At 42.6% G+C, this 14,727-nt stretch overlaps 1 pseudogene; it reads left to right on the forward strand.

The window, feature by feature from the left end:
• The first annotated feature begins 13,518 nt into the window (after positions 1-13,518).
• Positions 13,519-13,672, forward strand: LOC126472241 (U2 spliceosomal RNA; annotated as a pseudogene).
• The last annotated feature ends 1,055 nt before the right edge of the window (positions 13,673-14,727 follow it).

A 14,727-nucleotide genomic window follows, 5' to 3' on the forward strand; every position in this document is an offset into this window, starting at 1 on the left:
TCTGCGATGTCCTTAGGTTAGTTAGGTTTAAGTAGTTCTAAGTTCTAGGGGACTGACGACCTTAGATGTTAAGTCCCATAGTGCTCAGAACCATTTGAACCATTTGATGTTTAAAGCACCTTCTTACTTCCCGCTGTTGAAGAGCAATTCGGGGATGGCGATCGCATCTTTCAACACGATCGGAAACCTGTTTATAATGCACGGCCTGTGGCGGAGTGGTTACACGACATTAACATCCCTGTAATGGACTGGCCTGCACAAAGTCCTGATCTGAATCCTATAGAACCCCTTTGGGATGTTTTGGAACGCCGGCTTCGTGCCAGGCTTCACCGACCGACATCGATAACCCTCCTCAGTGCAGCATTCCGTGGAAAATGGCCTGACATTCCTCAAGAAACGTTCAAGCAACTGATTGAACGTATGCCTGCGAGAGTGTAAGCTGTCATCAAGGCTAAGGGTGAGCCAACACCATTTTGAATTCCAGCATTACCGATGGAGGGCGCCAGGAACTTCCAAGCCATTTTCAGCCAGGTGTCTGGATACTTTTGATCACATAGTGTAAGTTTGTGAAATACCTTGCCGTTGCTTCTTGCGACGTAGTGGGGTAGATAGATTGGTGTACTACCTACTCCATTTTCACTTTGCAGACCTGTAGAGAAGGGAAGTGCATAAATAAAACCTAACGACCTACCTTCTCTTTCACTTCTATCACACACAACCCCCCCCCCCCTTTTCCCCTCCACCCTATTACATTCACGGAGCACAATTTATCTGGGAAACATTTCAGCTATAAGCCGTGGTTTTCGAGTTATTCGAGAGAAACTGAAAAAAGTTGACCTTTAGAAGCATGCCCATCGCACAGGATTTTAGCATGTTGTTCATGGCTTTCCCTCTTAACACTGTACAAAAATTTGCAACAACACGAATTTTTCCACTGTTCCACCTTTTTTGTCTTTGTTGACTGCGCTAAATCTGGATCATAGAAATTCCCGAGTCTTTATCTTGAAATCACCTACATACATGTATAATCTGCTCAGAGTTACTTTTAAGAACTCCAATCCAGGGCATTGACCTTTTCTTCGCGTTGGTTCGTAGGTAAGTGGCTAAATGAAATAACAGATTGCAGAAATTCCTTTAGAAATATCTCTTATTATTTCTGTTTCAATTTCGCCATTAACTGTTATCATACAGCCTTAAAGTTCTCGTGCCTTCGATCGCACATCACTGTTTCACTATCTTCACCAATTCGTTAAAAAATTTATTTGACACTTTTCTGATTCAACAGTCACAGCTATCTTGGCCCCTCGGTATTCTGTCTTATTCTGGTGATTACCTCAGTATTTCTACATCACTCCCGTATCATCTGCCTTCACCCCAGCTCAGCACTATCACCTCTCTCTTCTGTTCTGACGCTATTCTGGCTTCTCCTGCCGGCGGTTTAGAGCCGCGGCGTCGCCTGCAATGCTTCCCACCGACTTGCACCAGACTGCTTCGAATGATTTGCCGAGGAGTACAATATTCTTCCGAACAATTTCTTTTTCTTACGGATGTTTCTTCTTTTCAGACTTCTAATTAAAAATGGGGTTGAGTTCAAGGTGGATTTCTGTATATATATAAATACTTCAGTTATTCGTCAGTTAACAAAAGTGTGAGGTATAATCGAAGATTTCGCAAGATATGGTACCCTTGCTGTATAAACACAGCTTCGTTCAGCTGTACACCATTTTGCAGCGTTCTTTTAGGCAAAAGAGGACAGCGCCGTGTTAGGTACAGACAGCTCTCGCCAACAGCGCCCTCTGTGCTCCCCACTTCCCCCTGCCCCCCTCTTCTCTCTTGACCTGAACGGGTCCTCGCAGCACCCAACATCGACCCCACCATTAAAACTGGGGAAACGTCGTCGTCCCCCGTCTGGAAGCTCCTCCAATCCAGCAGAGGTGTTCCCCTACCCACAGCGGCGTTCCGAGTTCTTTAATTAAACGCCCTCCAGCTAACGAGTGCAGCCTCGCCCACTCTGCGTAAATCGTCGGACAGATATTCGGATCCGCCACGAACGCTCCGGCATTTAAAAAATTCGCATTCATTTGCTCTTTCTCAACTAGCGTCAGACAAACTGAACGTCAGCAATTCCATCGAGGCCAGAAATGTGTTCCGACGGATGGAACGTGCAGCTACGTGGCCCTCCACCCTCCATTTCTAATGCTGAAGGCCTACGAGTAGTTGATGGTCGCTCTCAGTAATTCTTCGGCATTTTTCACTACGTCATATTATTCATTCGCGTAGGACACCCAGTGATGGTGATTCAATGACTAATAGATATGTGCTTCATATGAGTGGGTGCAAACAATTGATGTATTCCCTTTTTAACGGATCTTATAAATTTTCGTAAAAAATATAAGTATCATTTTATTAAGTGAACATTTACAGTGCGTTGGAACTCTAGCTGTTAATCTTACGTATTAATGACCTGGTAGAAAAGGTTAACAGTGATGTCACACCATTTGAAAATGATGCAGTTGTTTAAAATGAAACTAAATCCGTAAAAAGGCTGCATAAATATTCAGGCATAGATTGATAAAGTTTCAAACTGGTGCAGTGACTGCCATGCTGCTTTAAACTTTCCGAAGTGTAAAACTATGAATTTCACAATACCCAGAAATCTAGTCTCTTATGGCTAAAATATCAGTAAGTCACAGTTAGAGTACATGCAAATACCTGTGTATAACAATCTGTAGGGACATGAAATGCAATCATCACAAAGGACCAGTCGTAAGTAAACCACACAGATTTAGGTTCATTGTAACAACACTGAAAGAATGCAGTCAGTCTAGAAAGGAGATTGCTTACCAAACCTTCTTTTGACCCATCCTGTATTATTGCTCAAGTGTGTTCCATCCATACCAAAAGAACTACAGGGCATGTTTAACGTAGACACTATCCGATGAAAAGTATTCGGGCAGTCTTATGCAATAAGGAATGGACCATCTGATGTCACGGGAGAAGGACCCGCCAGTATAAAAGAAGGCGGTGAGTGTTGTGTTGTCAATAGAGAAGCAACACAGCGGGAATCGTAAATCGGAAGAGCTCAGTGACTTCAACTGTGGGCTAATCATTGGATCTCACCCGCGTTAGATAATCCATCAGGGACATTTCATCCCACTTTTAAAGCTCCCCAGGTCGGCTACTGGTGATACGAGTGTGAAGTGGAAAAGCGAAGGAATAATCACAGTTAAACGTAGAACAGGCAAACCCCATGTACCGTCAGATACGGACCATCGAGCGCAGCAGAGTGGTTTAAACGTTCGCAGGAAATGAGAGGAAGGATTCATCCGTAATTTACAAAGTGATACCAGTAGTGCAGCTAGGACGATCACTGAGCGTAGGGAGTTAGAAAACTAAAGGGGTACAATGGTAGAGCAGCGCGTTATAAATCACAAATTTCTATACTCAGTGATAAATGACACCTGAAGTGCCGTGGAGAGTGACGCCACTGGACAGTGGATGACTCAAACGAATGATTTGGAGTCATCAACCGCGCTATACTATATGATAATCCGATGGAAAGGTTTGGATTTGGCGGATGGCTGGAGAACTTTATCTGCCGTCACCTGTATTACCAACAGTGAAGTATGGAGCGGGTGGTGTAATGGTATGGGGGTATTTTTCGTGCTTACTGCCTTATTAGATGCCAAATGAGTGAAGATTTGAACACATTTTACAGTTTTCCATACTGCGTAAAGCAGACGGACGGTTCGAAGACGATGATTGTTTTTGTCAGTATGAAAATGCAGCGCCGATGATTGTTTTTGTCAGTATGGTTAAAATGGCTCTGAGCACTATGGGACTTAACTTCTGAGGTCATCAGTCCCCTAGAACTTAGAACTACTTAAACCGAACTAACCTAAGGACATCACACACATCCATGCACGAGGCAGGATTCGAACCTGCGACCGTAGCGGTCACGCGGTTCCAAACTGAAGCGCCTAGAACCGCACGGCATTGTCAGTATGACAATGCAACTTGTAATAAACCAGCAGCTGTGAGACAGTGGTTTGTGCACATTAACATTCTTGAAATGGGATGGTCTGCCCAGAGTCCCGATCTGAACCCAACTGAACACCTTCAGGATGCGTTAGAGCATCAACTTCGCTCCAGACCCCAGCGTTCAACATCATTTCCTTCGGCTGTTCGGGAGGAATTGGCTGCCATTCCTCCACAGGTATTCAGACACCTCACTGAAAGTGCCCCAGGAAGGCTAAAGGCGTCATAAAGGAGAAGGCTAGTTAAGCCTCATGTTAATAGCAACTAACTTGTGTCCAGATTCTTTTGATCATATAGAGTATTTACATCACTGATGAAAGTTTCTCATGTTTCGTGCTGGGTAGTTGCGACTTTTCGGCGAGTGCTATACTCATTATCTTCTGGTGTAGGCGCTGAGTATTTAAAGCGTCAAAACGTCATAGTTCTTCAGCACTCTCACCCTGAGTAGGTGTAGTGGGGATATTGAAGCAGTTTTCATTTATTCAAGATGACGGATCCTCCCCTCACTCCTCCCTCTAGAGCCCGGTGTAGATGCGGCAACATCGCAGTTTTGATATCAGACTGATATGAATTTAATTGACTAATTAAATTCATCCATTAATTACAACCTCCCACCGCTAGCTAGAAAATGGTTGGAATTCAAAATCGTCAGGAAATTCAAATTCGGTTGTAAATTCAAATTTTCATGGTACATTCGAATTTTCGTAATAAATTCAAATGCTAATAACATATTCATAACTTTTGAAATTGTACTTGTATATCGCTGGTATGAAAGGTTGTAGGGTACTCTCTTTATTTCATCATCTTTCTGGTGCAATCAATTTTTTTTTTCTTTAAGTCATCAGTCTTTTGGCAGGTTTGATGTCGCCTGCTACGAATTCCTCTTCTGTGTCAACTTCTTTATCTCAGAGTAGTAATTGCAAATTACTTCCCCAATCATTTCCTGGATGTATTCCAATCTCTGTCTTCCTCAACAGCTTTCACCCTCTAAAGCTAACCCTTGTACCATGGAAGTTATTCTATGATGTCGTAACAAATGTTCTACCATCCTGTCTCTTTTTCTTGTTAGTGTTTTCCATATATTTCTTTCCTCGACGATTCTTCAGAGAACCTCCTTATCCTTACCTTATCGGTTCACATAATTTTCAACATTCTTCTGTAACACCACATCTCAAATGCTTCGATTCTCTTCTTTCCTGGTGTTCCCACAGTCCATGTTTCACTACCCTACAATTCTGTGCGCCAAACATATATTCTCAGTGTGCTGGCGTGTGCTAGCGCCAGTACACCATACGGCATAGAGCTTACGAGAGTATCGGTAGATGCCAACAACAAGACTCGCTGGAAACGCGCCGCCAACGTCCTTTCAGACATCAGTATTTAAAATCGCCACTGGAGGGCCTGTTAGTTTAGCCAATTAGTTCGAGTCTGTATGCTGTGGAGTTCCAGTGTGTCACCGAGATGGAGCCGCAGACTTAGCCTCTAGCACAGAGACAGGCAGCACACAGTAACCTCGTAGTGAACTTACAGGACTTCTACATCAACAGCATTGAGGCTACGAGGACAATACAGACGAGAGCTTGTACCACAGCACATGGGTACTTAAGTAGTTATTTACTTATGAATAAAGAACCTAGTTATCAGTTGCGTGCAGTTTGTGTTATAGAACGAGGATACCGGCCAGTAACCAACCACTTCTCCTTGGTTCCCATGTTACAGCTCTACAGAGACAACGAGACAACGTAAAAACGAATAAAAGAAAATACAACACCCAGAAATTTCTTTCCCAAGTTAAGCCGGCCGAAGAGGCCGTGCGGTTAAAGGCGCTGCAGTCTGGAACCGCAAGACCGCTACGGTCGCAGGTTCGAATCCTGCCTCGGGCATGGATGTTTGTGATGTCCTTAGATTAGTTAGGTTTAACTAGTTCTAAGTTCTAGGGGACTAATGACCTCAGCAGTTGAGTCCCATAGTGCTCAGAGTCATTTGAACCATTTTCCCAAATTAAGGCATTTGTCTGATACTAGTAGAGTGCTCTTGACCTGGAATGCCCTTTTTGCCAATGCTATTTTGCTTTCTATGTCCCACTTCCTCCGACCATCATGAGTTATTTTGTTGCCTAGGTAGCAGAATTTCTTAACTTCACCTACTTCGCGATCACCAATCTTGATGAAAGATTCTCGCTGTTCTCATTTCTACTACTCCCATTATATTTGTCTTTCTTCTATTTACTCTCAATCCATATTCTGTATTCATTAGACTATTCATTTCATTCAACAGATATTGTAATTCCTCTTCACTTTCATTGAGGATAGGTATGTCATCAGCAAATCTTATGGTTGATATCATTTCCCCTTAAATTTTAATTCCACTCTTGAATATTTCTTTTATTTCCGTCATTGCTTTTTCCTTTTACAGACTGAACAGTAATGGCGAAAGACTACATTCCTGCCTTACACCCTTTCTAATCCAAATACTTTGTTCTTAATTCTCCACTCTTACCACCCCAACTTGGATCCTGTACATATTGGATATTACCCACCTTACCCTATAGCTTACCCCAATTTTTCAAAAAATTTCGAACATCTTGCACTATTTTACTCTGTCGAACGTTTATTTCAGGTCGACAGATCCTACAAACGTATCTTGATTTTTCTTTAGTCTTGTTTGCATTATCAACCGTAATGTCAGAATTGCCTCTCTGGTGCCTTTACCATTCCTAAAGCGAAACTGATCGTCACACAACAAATATTCAGTTTTCTTTTCCATTCTGCTGTGTATTATTCTTGTCAGCAACTTGAACACATGAGCTGTTAAGCTGATTCTGCGAAATTCTCGTACTTGTCGGCTCTTGCTGCCTCCGGAATTGTGTGGATGATATCTTTTCCAAAAGTTAGATAGTGTACCGCCAGACTCACACATTTTACCCACAAACGCGAACAGTTGCTTTATTACCACTTCCCCGATAACTTTAGAAACTCTGATGGAATATTATCTATCCCTTCTGCGTTCTTCGATCTTAAGTCTCCCACAGCTCTTTTAAATTCTGATTCTAACACTGGATCCCCTGTCTCTTCTATATCGACTCTTGTTTCTTCTCCTGTGACGTCGCGTCATTCATCCTACTGTAATTGCCCTTTTTAGCGATGTCCATTCCTCTTAGAACGAACTGCCTACTGAGATATTTTCTATTGCAGTGTCTATACCCTCAGAGGACTTCAAGCGTATCTCCCCATTCCTTCATTCCTTAGTACTTCTGTGTCCCACTTCTTTGGGCATAGATTTTTCCTGGCTAGTCTCTTAAACTTCTGTCTGCTCTTCGTCACTACTAAATTGTAATCTGAGTCTATATCTGCTCCTGGGCAAGCCTTAAGTCTTCCCTATCACAGAGGCCTTCAGTGTACTCTTTCCACCTACCTGCTCTCTCCTCTACATTTAACACTGGAATTCCCATTGCGATGTTAATGTTACCATCCTTGCTTTAAACTTCACCGAAGGCTTTTTGACTTTCCTGTATGCTGAGACAGCCCTTAATTTCTTCACATTTTTCTTTCGGTTCCTATTTATTTATTTCCTACGTGACCTGTACGTCTATATTCCTGGAATTTCCTGAACAATTTTGTATTTCCTACTTTCATACATTGACTGGAGTATTTCTTGGGTTACCCTTGGTTTCTTAGCAGTTTTGTTCTTTGTACCTATGTTTTTCATTCATCCTTCAGTGATTGCCCTTTTTAGCGATGTCCATTCCTCTTCGAACGAACTGCCTACTGAGATATTTTCTATTTCAGTGTCTATACCCTCAGAGGACTTCAAGCGTATCTCCCCATTCCTTCATTCCTTAGTACTTCTTTGTCCCACTTCTTTGGGCATAGATTTTTCCTGGCTAGTCTCTTAAACTTCTGTCTGCTCTTCGTCACTACTAAATTGTAATCTGAGTCTATATCTGCTCCTGGGTAAGCCTTAAGAACCAGTATCTGATTTCGGAGTCTCTGCCTGACATTACGTTACCTAACTGAAAACTTCCCATGTCTCCCAGCCTTTTCTGAGTATACCTGTTCCTCTTGTGATTCTTGAACAGAGAGTATTCGCTATTACTAACTGAAGTTTACTGCAAAACTCAATTAGTCTTTATCCTCCCTCATTTCTAGTACCAAACCCATATTCTCCCACAACCCTTCCTTCAACTTTTTCTCCTACTACCGAATTCCAATCCGTCGACTATCTCATTTTCATTACGTACTGAATAACCCGTTCAATATCCTCATATACTTTCTCTCTCCCTTCATCTTCGGATTGCGACGTCGGCAAGAATACTGTAACTATCATTGTCGGTGTTGCTTTGCTGTCGATTCTGATGAGAACAACCTTGTCACTGAACTGTTCACTGCAACTCAATCTCTGTCCTACCTTCTTATTCCTAACGAATCCCACTCCCATGATACCATTTTCTGCTGCTGTTGATATTACCCTATAGGGCAGGGAGGGCTCTAGAGGCGTAGTGAAGCTAGCTTCCCTAGGGAAGTAAACCTAATACAAATCTTGGTCCTCCAGGTTGGGGTTTGAGCTCGAGGCTAACACCCTCTTCCTGTAAAAAGAAAGTAAAGTTACAAAAACCCAAAGAGCAGAAGCTGTACGGATTAATAGATGAAGACATGGCACGGATCTTGGACAACGAATGGTTAAAAAGTTGAAAACTGATCTTCGAATTGGTACCTGGAATGTTCTGTCAGTATATAGCCCATGCTCTCTAAAGAAGTTATTAGACCAGCAGGGGAAGCGTAAGGAGAGCATTATATAGTCATCTAAGTAATCCGATGGACAGGGAGTAGGGTATTGGAAACGAAAGAGGGCACTATGTTCTATTGCTGTGATGATAACTGACTTGACTTTGGTACAGGTTTACTTGTTCATAAAGATCTGAAACATTTTGTGATGAATTATACACCCAAGGCTGCCAGTAATTAGAATTAAGGGAAGATTCTTTAATTATGGGTAATTAATGGACATGCACCAACAGAACAATCTATTGAACACCTCAAAGGGGATTTCTGTGATGCCCTTGAAAAAGCTTATTATAAGTGACCGAAGAATGACATTAAGATCGTGCTGGATGATTTTAACGCACAACTTGGAAGAGAAGACATGTTCCAGACCGTAATTGGAGCCCATAATAATCATGAAACCACTAATGATAATGGAATAAGATTGATCCTCTTTGCAGCCTCCCGGAATATATTAGTGGGATCTACCAGGTTTCCCCATAAGGAGATACACAAGGGCACATGGAACCATTAACCAAACTGATCATGTACTGATAGACCAGAGGCATAAATCTAACTTGTTGGCTGTTCGAACCTTTCATGGCCCTAATGTGGATTCAGATCATTTTATTTCAATGGTCAAGACAAGAGCAAGGATATCAAATGCTCAGAAAGAAAGACATACCAGAAACAAACGGTACAATACTGCTGCACTGCAATTAACGGAAACTTGCGAATCGCACTGTCAGAAAGTTTTTCAGGCCCTAGAAGAAGGAACAATGCGAGACGGTAATGACATAGAACAAAAATGACTGAGTATAAAATGAGCTATAGACATTTCAGCTAAGGAAACACTAGGGATGGATAGAAAATCAATAAGGCCCACATGGTTTGATGAAGAATGTAAGAGAGTGACTGAAGAAAAGTACACTGCATACCAAAAGACATTACAGGCGAACTGCACAAGAAGTTTGTTGGAGGATTATCGAGAGAAAGGAGGATCGAGAAGATGACACATCGCTGAAAGAAAAGGGAATGGACTAAAGTTGGAATAGAATGTATGGAACTGTCTAAGAAGAAGAATGAAACAAGGAAGTTCTTTATAAAAGTAAACAATGCTAGAAGACAATTTGCTCCAATAACCAGCTTGATTATAAATGAAGAAGGAAACATAATGAGTGAGAGTAAACAGACTCTTGAGAGATGGCGAAGGTACTTTAATGACCTGCTGATTCTAGAGATAGAGCAAGCAGAGGATATCTCTAATGATTGTGAGCAAAGATTGCATGATGAACAGCCACTGCATGGCCTAGGGTTAGAGGACGTGGAAGTAGCTTTAAGGGAACTGAAGAATGACAAGGCTCCCGGCACTTATAGCATTCCTGTAGAATTTCTAAAATGTGGAGGAGCAACATTAGAGCAGTCTCTGTTTGAACTTATCACTCTCATATGGGAAAAGGAAAGGATACGAAATGAATGAAATGAAGAAATGTTATGTCCCATACATAAAAAGGGCAACCGAATGGTGTGTAGAAACCACCGTGGAATCACCCTCCTGAACCTGGGTTCAGTTGTTATCTAATATTATTTTTGATCGGATACTCCCACAGGTGGGTAAAGAAATTGAAATATACCAAAGCGGATTTGGACTGGGAAGGTCAACAATAGACCACATTTTCAACCTGCGCCAAATTTTGGAGAAAACTGTTCAATATAAAACTGGAACACATGTCCTCTTTTTGACTTTAAGGCTGCATACAACAGCATCAATAGAAAACAGTTGTTTCTTGCCTTACAGGGGATGGGGATACATGGAAAGCTCCTGAGAGTGGTTAAATTGATGATATCTGACGTAAAAAACTGCATTCGATTTCGAGGAAATTACTCAGACCCCCTGGAAATAAAAAATGGGCTACGTCGATGAGATGCATTAGCATGCTTATTATTTAATGTAGCACTCGAGAAGGAGACCAGGGAAGCAGGCCTAGAGACCAGGGGCACCATTTCTACAAGTCAGTGCAGATTTAAGCATATGCAGATGACGTAGACATCATAGCATGGACAGTACCAGCACTGAAAGAAGCTTTTACAGCCTTAAGTCAAGCAAGTAAGAAGATGGGTCTTACGATAAATGAAGATAAAGCTAAATACTTGGCCTGTGGGAAAGCATATCAACCCAATATGCCGTCAACTTTCCGTGTGAATGGATACACATTTGAAAGAGTTGAGGGCGTCTCTTGGTTCCACAATCACTTGTTTTAATGACATCTGAAATTAACATTAGGCTGATATCAGTAAATAAGGCATATTTCGCCTTGAGTAATTTATTCACTATATATAAAACCCTTGTTAGACCAGTTCTCACTTATGCTTCGGAAACATGGCCCTTGACGGGAACCGATGCAAGGCTGCTCGACGGATTTGAGAGGAAAGCTTTGAGGAGAATTATGTATGACAGAGAACAATGGAGGAAAAGTTACAATGAAGAATTGTACACCATATATGCCGATGCTCCTGTAACAAAAATCATACGATCAGGAAGGATAAGGTGGGCAGGTCATGCGGCAAGAGTGGAGGAGTCTGAGGTGATAAAGAAGATTCTCTTTGGTAATTCAGGAGGACAAAGAGGGCGAGGTCGACATCGAGCAAGATGGCTGGATGGAGTGGAAGAAGACCTACGGAAGCTCGGATGCAGAAACTGGAGGAGCCCTAGAAGAACAAGAAGAAGAAGCTGATATTACTCTATACTCACCTCTCCAGAAATCCTTATCTTTTTTCCATTTCATCTCACTGACACTATTTAGATTGAGCCTTAGCATTTCCATTTTCAGATTTTCTAGCTTTCCTCTCACGTTCAAATTTCTGACATTCCGCGCTCCGACTCATAGAACGTTATCCTTACCTTGGCTATTCAATCTTTTTCTCGTAGTCACCTCCCTCTTGGCGGTCCGCTCCCTGAGATCCTAATGGGATCTAGTCCGGAATTTTTAGATATGGAGACATCATCATAATACTTTTTCAGTCACAGGTCACATGTCCTGAGGGTACACATTATGTCCCTTTAATACAGTGATTTCAAATGCCTTCTGCATCCTAATGGCATTGATCATTTCTGATTCTCCCCCTTAAAGGGCAGTTTCTCACCCTCAGAGCACAAGAGTGCCCTGAAGGTCTGTCCACCTTTCCACCCTCTTTGACAAACTTGTTGGCTGAATCGAGGGTGACTTCTGCTACCGGAAGTCTTCGGCCACCATTTGCTGATGATTTTTATTCAAAATTTAAGCGGACAGAGGACATTTTGATTAGTAGTCAAAGACACTACACCTAGATCGCGTGTGCATGCAGTCTACCTATGATATTACAATCCAAGATGGTAGAACCAGAATACTGGCGCACTTTAACTCCCCCTCCTATCAGCGGGAAATTCAAAAATTGGAGGGAAATTGAAAAATCTGCGGTAGAATTCTAATTATTTCCACTGTCAGTGCAGCATGGGACTTGGGGAGGGGTGCCTGCCATTGACTCAGTGCTAGAGGGTAGCTCTAGCCAGTCTTGCCAATAACTCCTAGATGGCACACTTTTGATACCAAATTGATATCAATTTAATTTAATAATTAATTAAACCGCTATTGACATGATTGTGTGGCATTGATGACTAGGAAGCCCCATTTTCGGAAGTTCGGCCGCCGAATTGCAAGTCCTCTTTTATGTGACACTACATAGGGCGACACGCATGTCGGTGATGATGAGATCAGTACAACACGCAGTCCAGAAACGGAGAAAATCTCCAACCCGGCCGGGAACTGAACTCGGGCTTGCTGCTTGGTAGGCAAACATGTTACCACTCAGCTAAGCAGGCGAATAGCTCGCTATTGATCTAGCACTAGAGAGCTGCACCACACAGTCTAACCAATAGCCCTATGTTGGAAGTATTGGTAATAATAATAGGACAACAAACTATCACTGAAGTGCAGAATAGTAACCTTCTACCAATCTACAAGTGAGCAGCTGCTGGGAGGGACATAAAAATGGGTAACAATATTAGGAGACCAACCCAGTGCCCCAGTGCTGCTGCAAATCCATGCTCCCTATATATGGGAATCATGTAGCAATTGCCTTGCGGAGTGAAACACTCTTATACTTATTTACGAGTCGCAAGTTGCGTCCTAACCAACAGAATCGCTGGAAATACATCATACTATAGTTTTTACTTGAACACAGCATCTCAAGACGAATAAAATGGCCAGTCACATTCAGTCTACTCCATCACCATCTACCTAGTGTACCGTGTAAGTGAAAAGCTGGCCGGCATGAGCGTTTCTTTGTACCCGCCCGGAAGCGGAAAGCCAAGCTGTGGCTTCTGATAAGCCCACGTGTCCACATCTGTCACCAGCCGCGAACTGGCGTCGTTGTTTCGTAACACACTGCAAGACAAGCAGGCACGGCTTGGCCGCTGAGATCTAACTGCACTTCCACCCCAACATAGAGTCCCCAGGTTAAAAAAATACACCTTGCTGAATCCAAGACGAGGATGTGATACCCACACACCTCGAATTTCTCGGACGAAATGTAGATTTCTCCCTTTCATGTGCGTTATTTCCGAAAACAGAAGACGTTGAAGCATACACGCGTTTTCACATTGCTAAAGTATCGTTACTTGTCGATTCTTAGTGTGAAGATCCTGTACAGCAGTACTGCATAGGCTATACAAACATAATGTATTCTTTCATCCGGTAAAAAAATCTGTTCTTATCAGCTTAATATCTGTTACGTCTTGTATCACAGGACTGGAATATTAAACTCACTTTTGGCTCATGATGGAGAGCTATGAGCATTCCTTACCTTTGTCATAGCATGCCCCCACGCTTCCGAACTCTCTTAACGTAGTCAAACGCCTCACCACCTACAAAGTCTCGTAAGGTATCCAAATAGCAGCACACAGGAGATGTAAATATCAGGTTAATACTATATACCACTTTATAAATTCCGTAATGGAGGTTATTTTATTACAATGGTAATCTCTCCCTGTGTAGGTAGGAGATTGAAATTTCGTTACAGAAACTCGCAGCAACGAAAAAATGCCTGATTACCGCTCCAACCCACGAATCATATCCGTGAAACTCTTGCATTCGCCTCCACCCGCCTGGTGACACGTCATTGATAGGTTGACTGATTAATTAAATTTATGAGCGTTCCTTTGCATGGTGAATGATTTTTTTTCCTGTAATCACATTACACTCGCCAGTTAACCATTATAGACACTTCTCTGACGTCTCTGGCGGGTTCCCACATACTACGTAATTAGTTCCTCCAATACCAAAATCAATGGTATCTATCGTCAGATAGCTGATGATATCCAGCGCTAGTTACGTTCTCTCTGTTAGTTGCCTTGTTTTGCTGGTGGAAGTAAGTCACATACAGTTCTTGTAGACTACTTCTGACATAATCCTTCTGAGACCTGTAAGTCTATGGGAGCAGTAGAATGTTTCCCTTTCTTCTCTGCCCGCGCAATGCATCCGACCCTGTCTCCGGTATCACCACCAGGTTGCATCCGAGTAGCTGCTGCCACCACCACTGGGTACTAATCTGTGCTTGAACATCAGGGTTGTATCACTCCCAGCCGACAGGCCACGGATCTCTTTGACAGACAGCTGTTAATGATTCCAGACTCGCAAAAGCTGTCCTATCCTTCTCAGAAGGACTGGGCGCTTAAATGTCGCTGGGGTAAATACCCAGATGTTGGGCAACCTACTTCCAGCCACCTAAAGCTGCAGACCGAAAGGTTCTGACATGTGTTTACAAGACATGCCCGAAAGGGTGACCCAGTGAACAATACCGAAATACCTGTCTACTGACCACTCCATCCCAAACATGTATGAGCCCGCTGACCTGGGTTTCCCTCAGGAAACAGTCCTGTTGAAGGGTTCCT

The sequence above is a fragment of the Schistocerca serialis genome, chromosome 3, assembly GCF_023864345.2.
Source record: "Schistocerca serialis cubense isolate TAMUIC-IGC-003099 chromosome 3, iqSchSeri2.2, whole genome shotgun sequence".
In the NCBI taxonomy this organism is placed as follows: Eukaryota; Metazoa; Arthropoda; class Insecta; order Orthoptera; family Acrididae; genus Schistocerca; species Schistocerca serialis.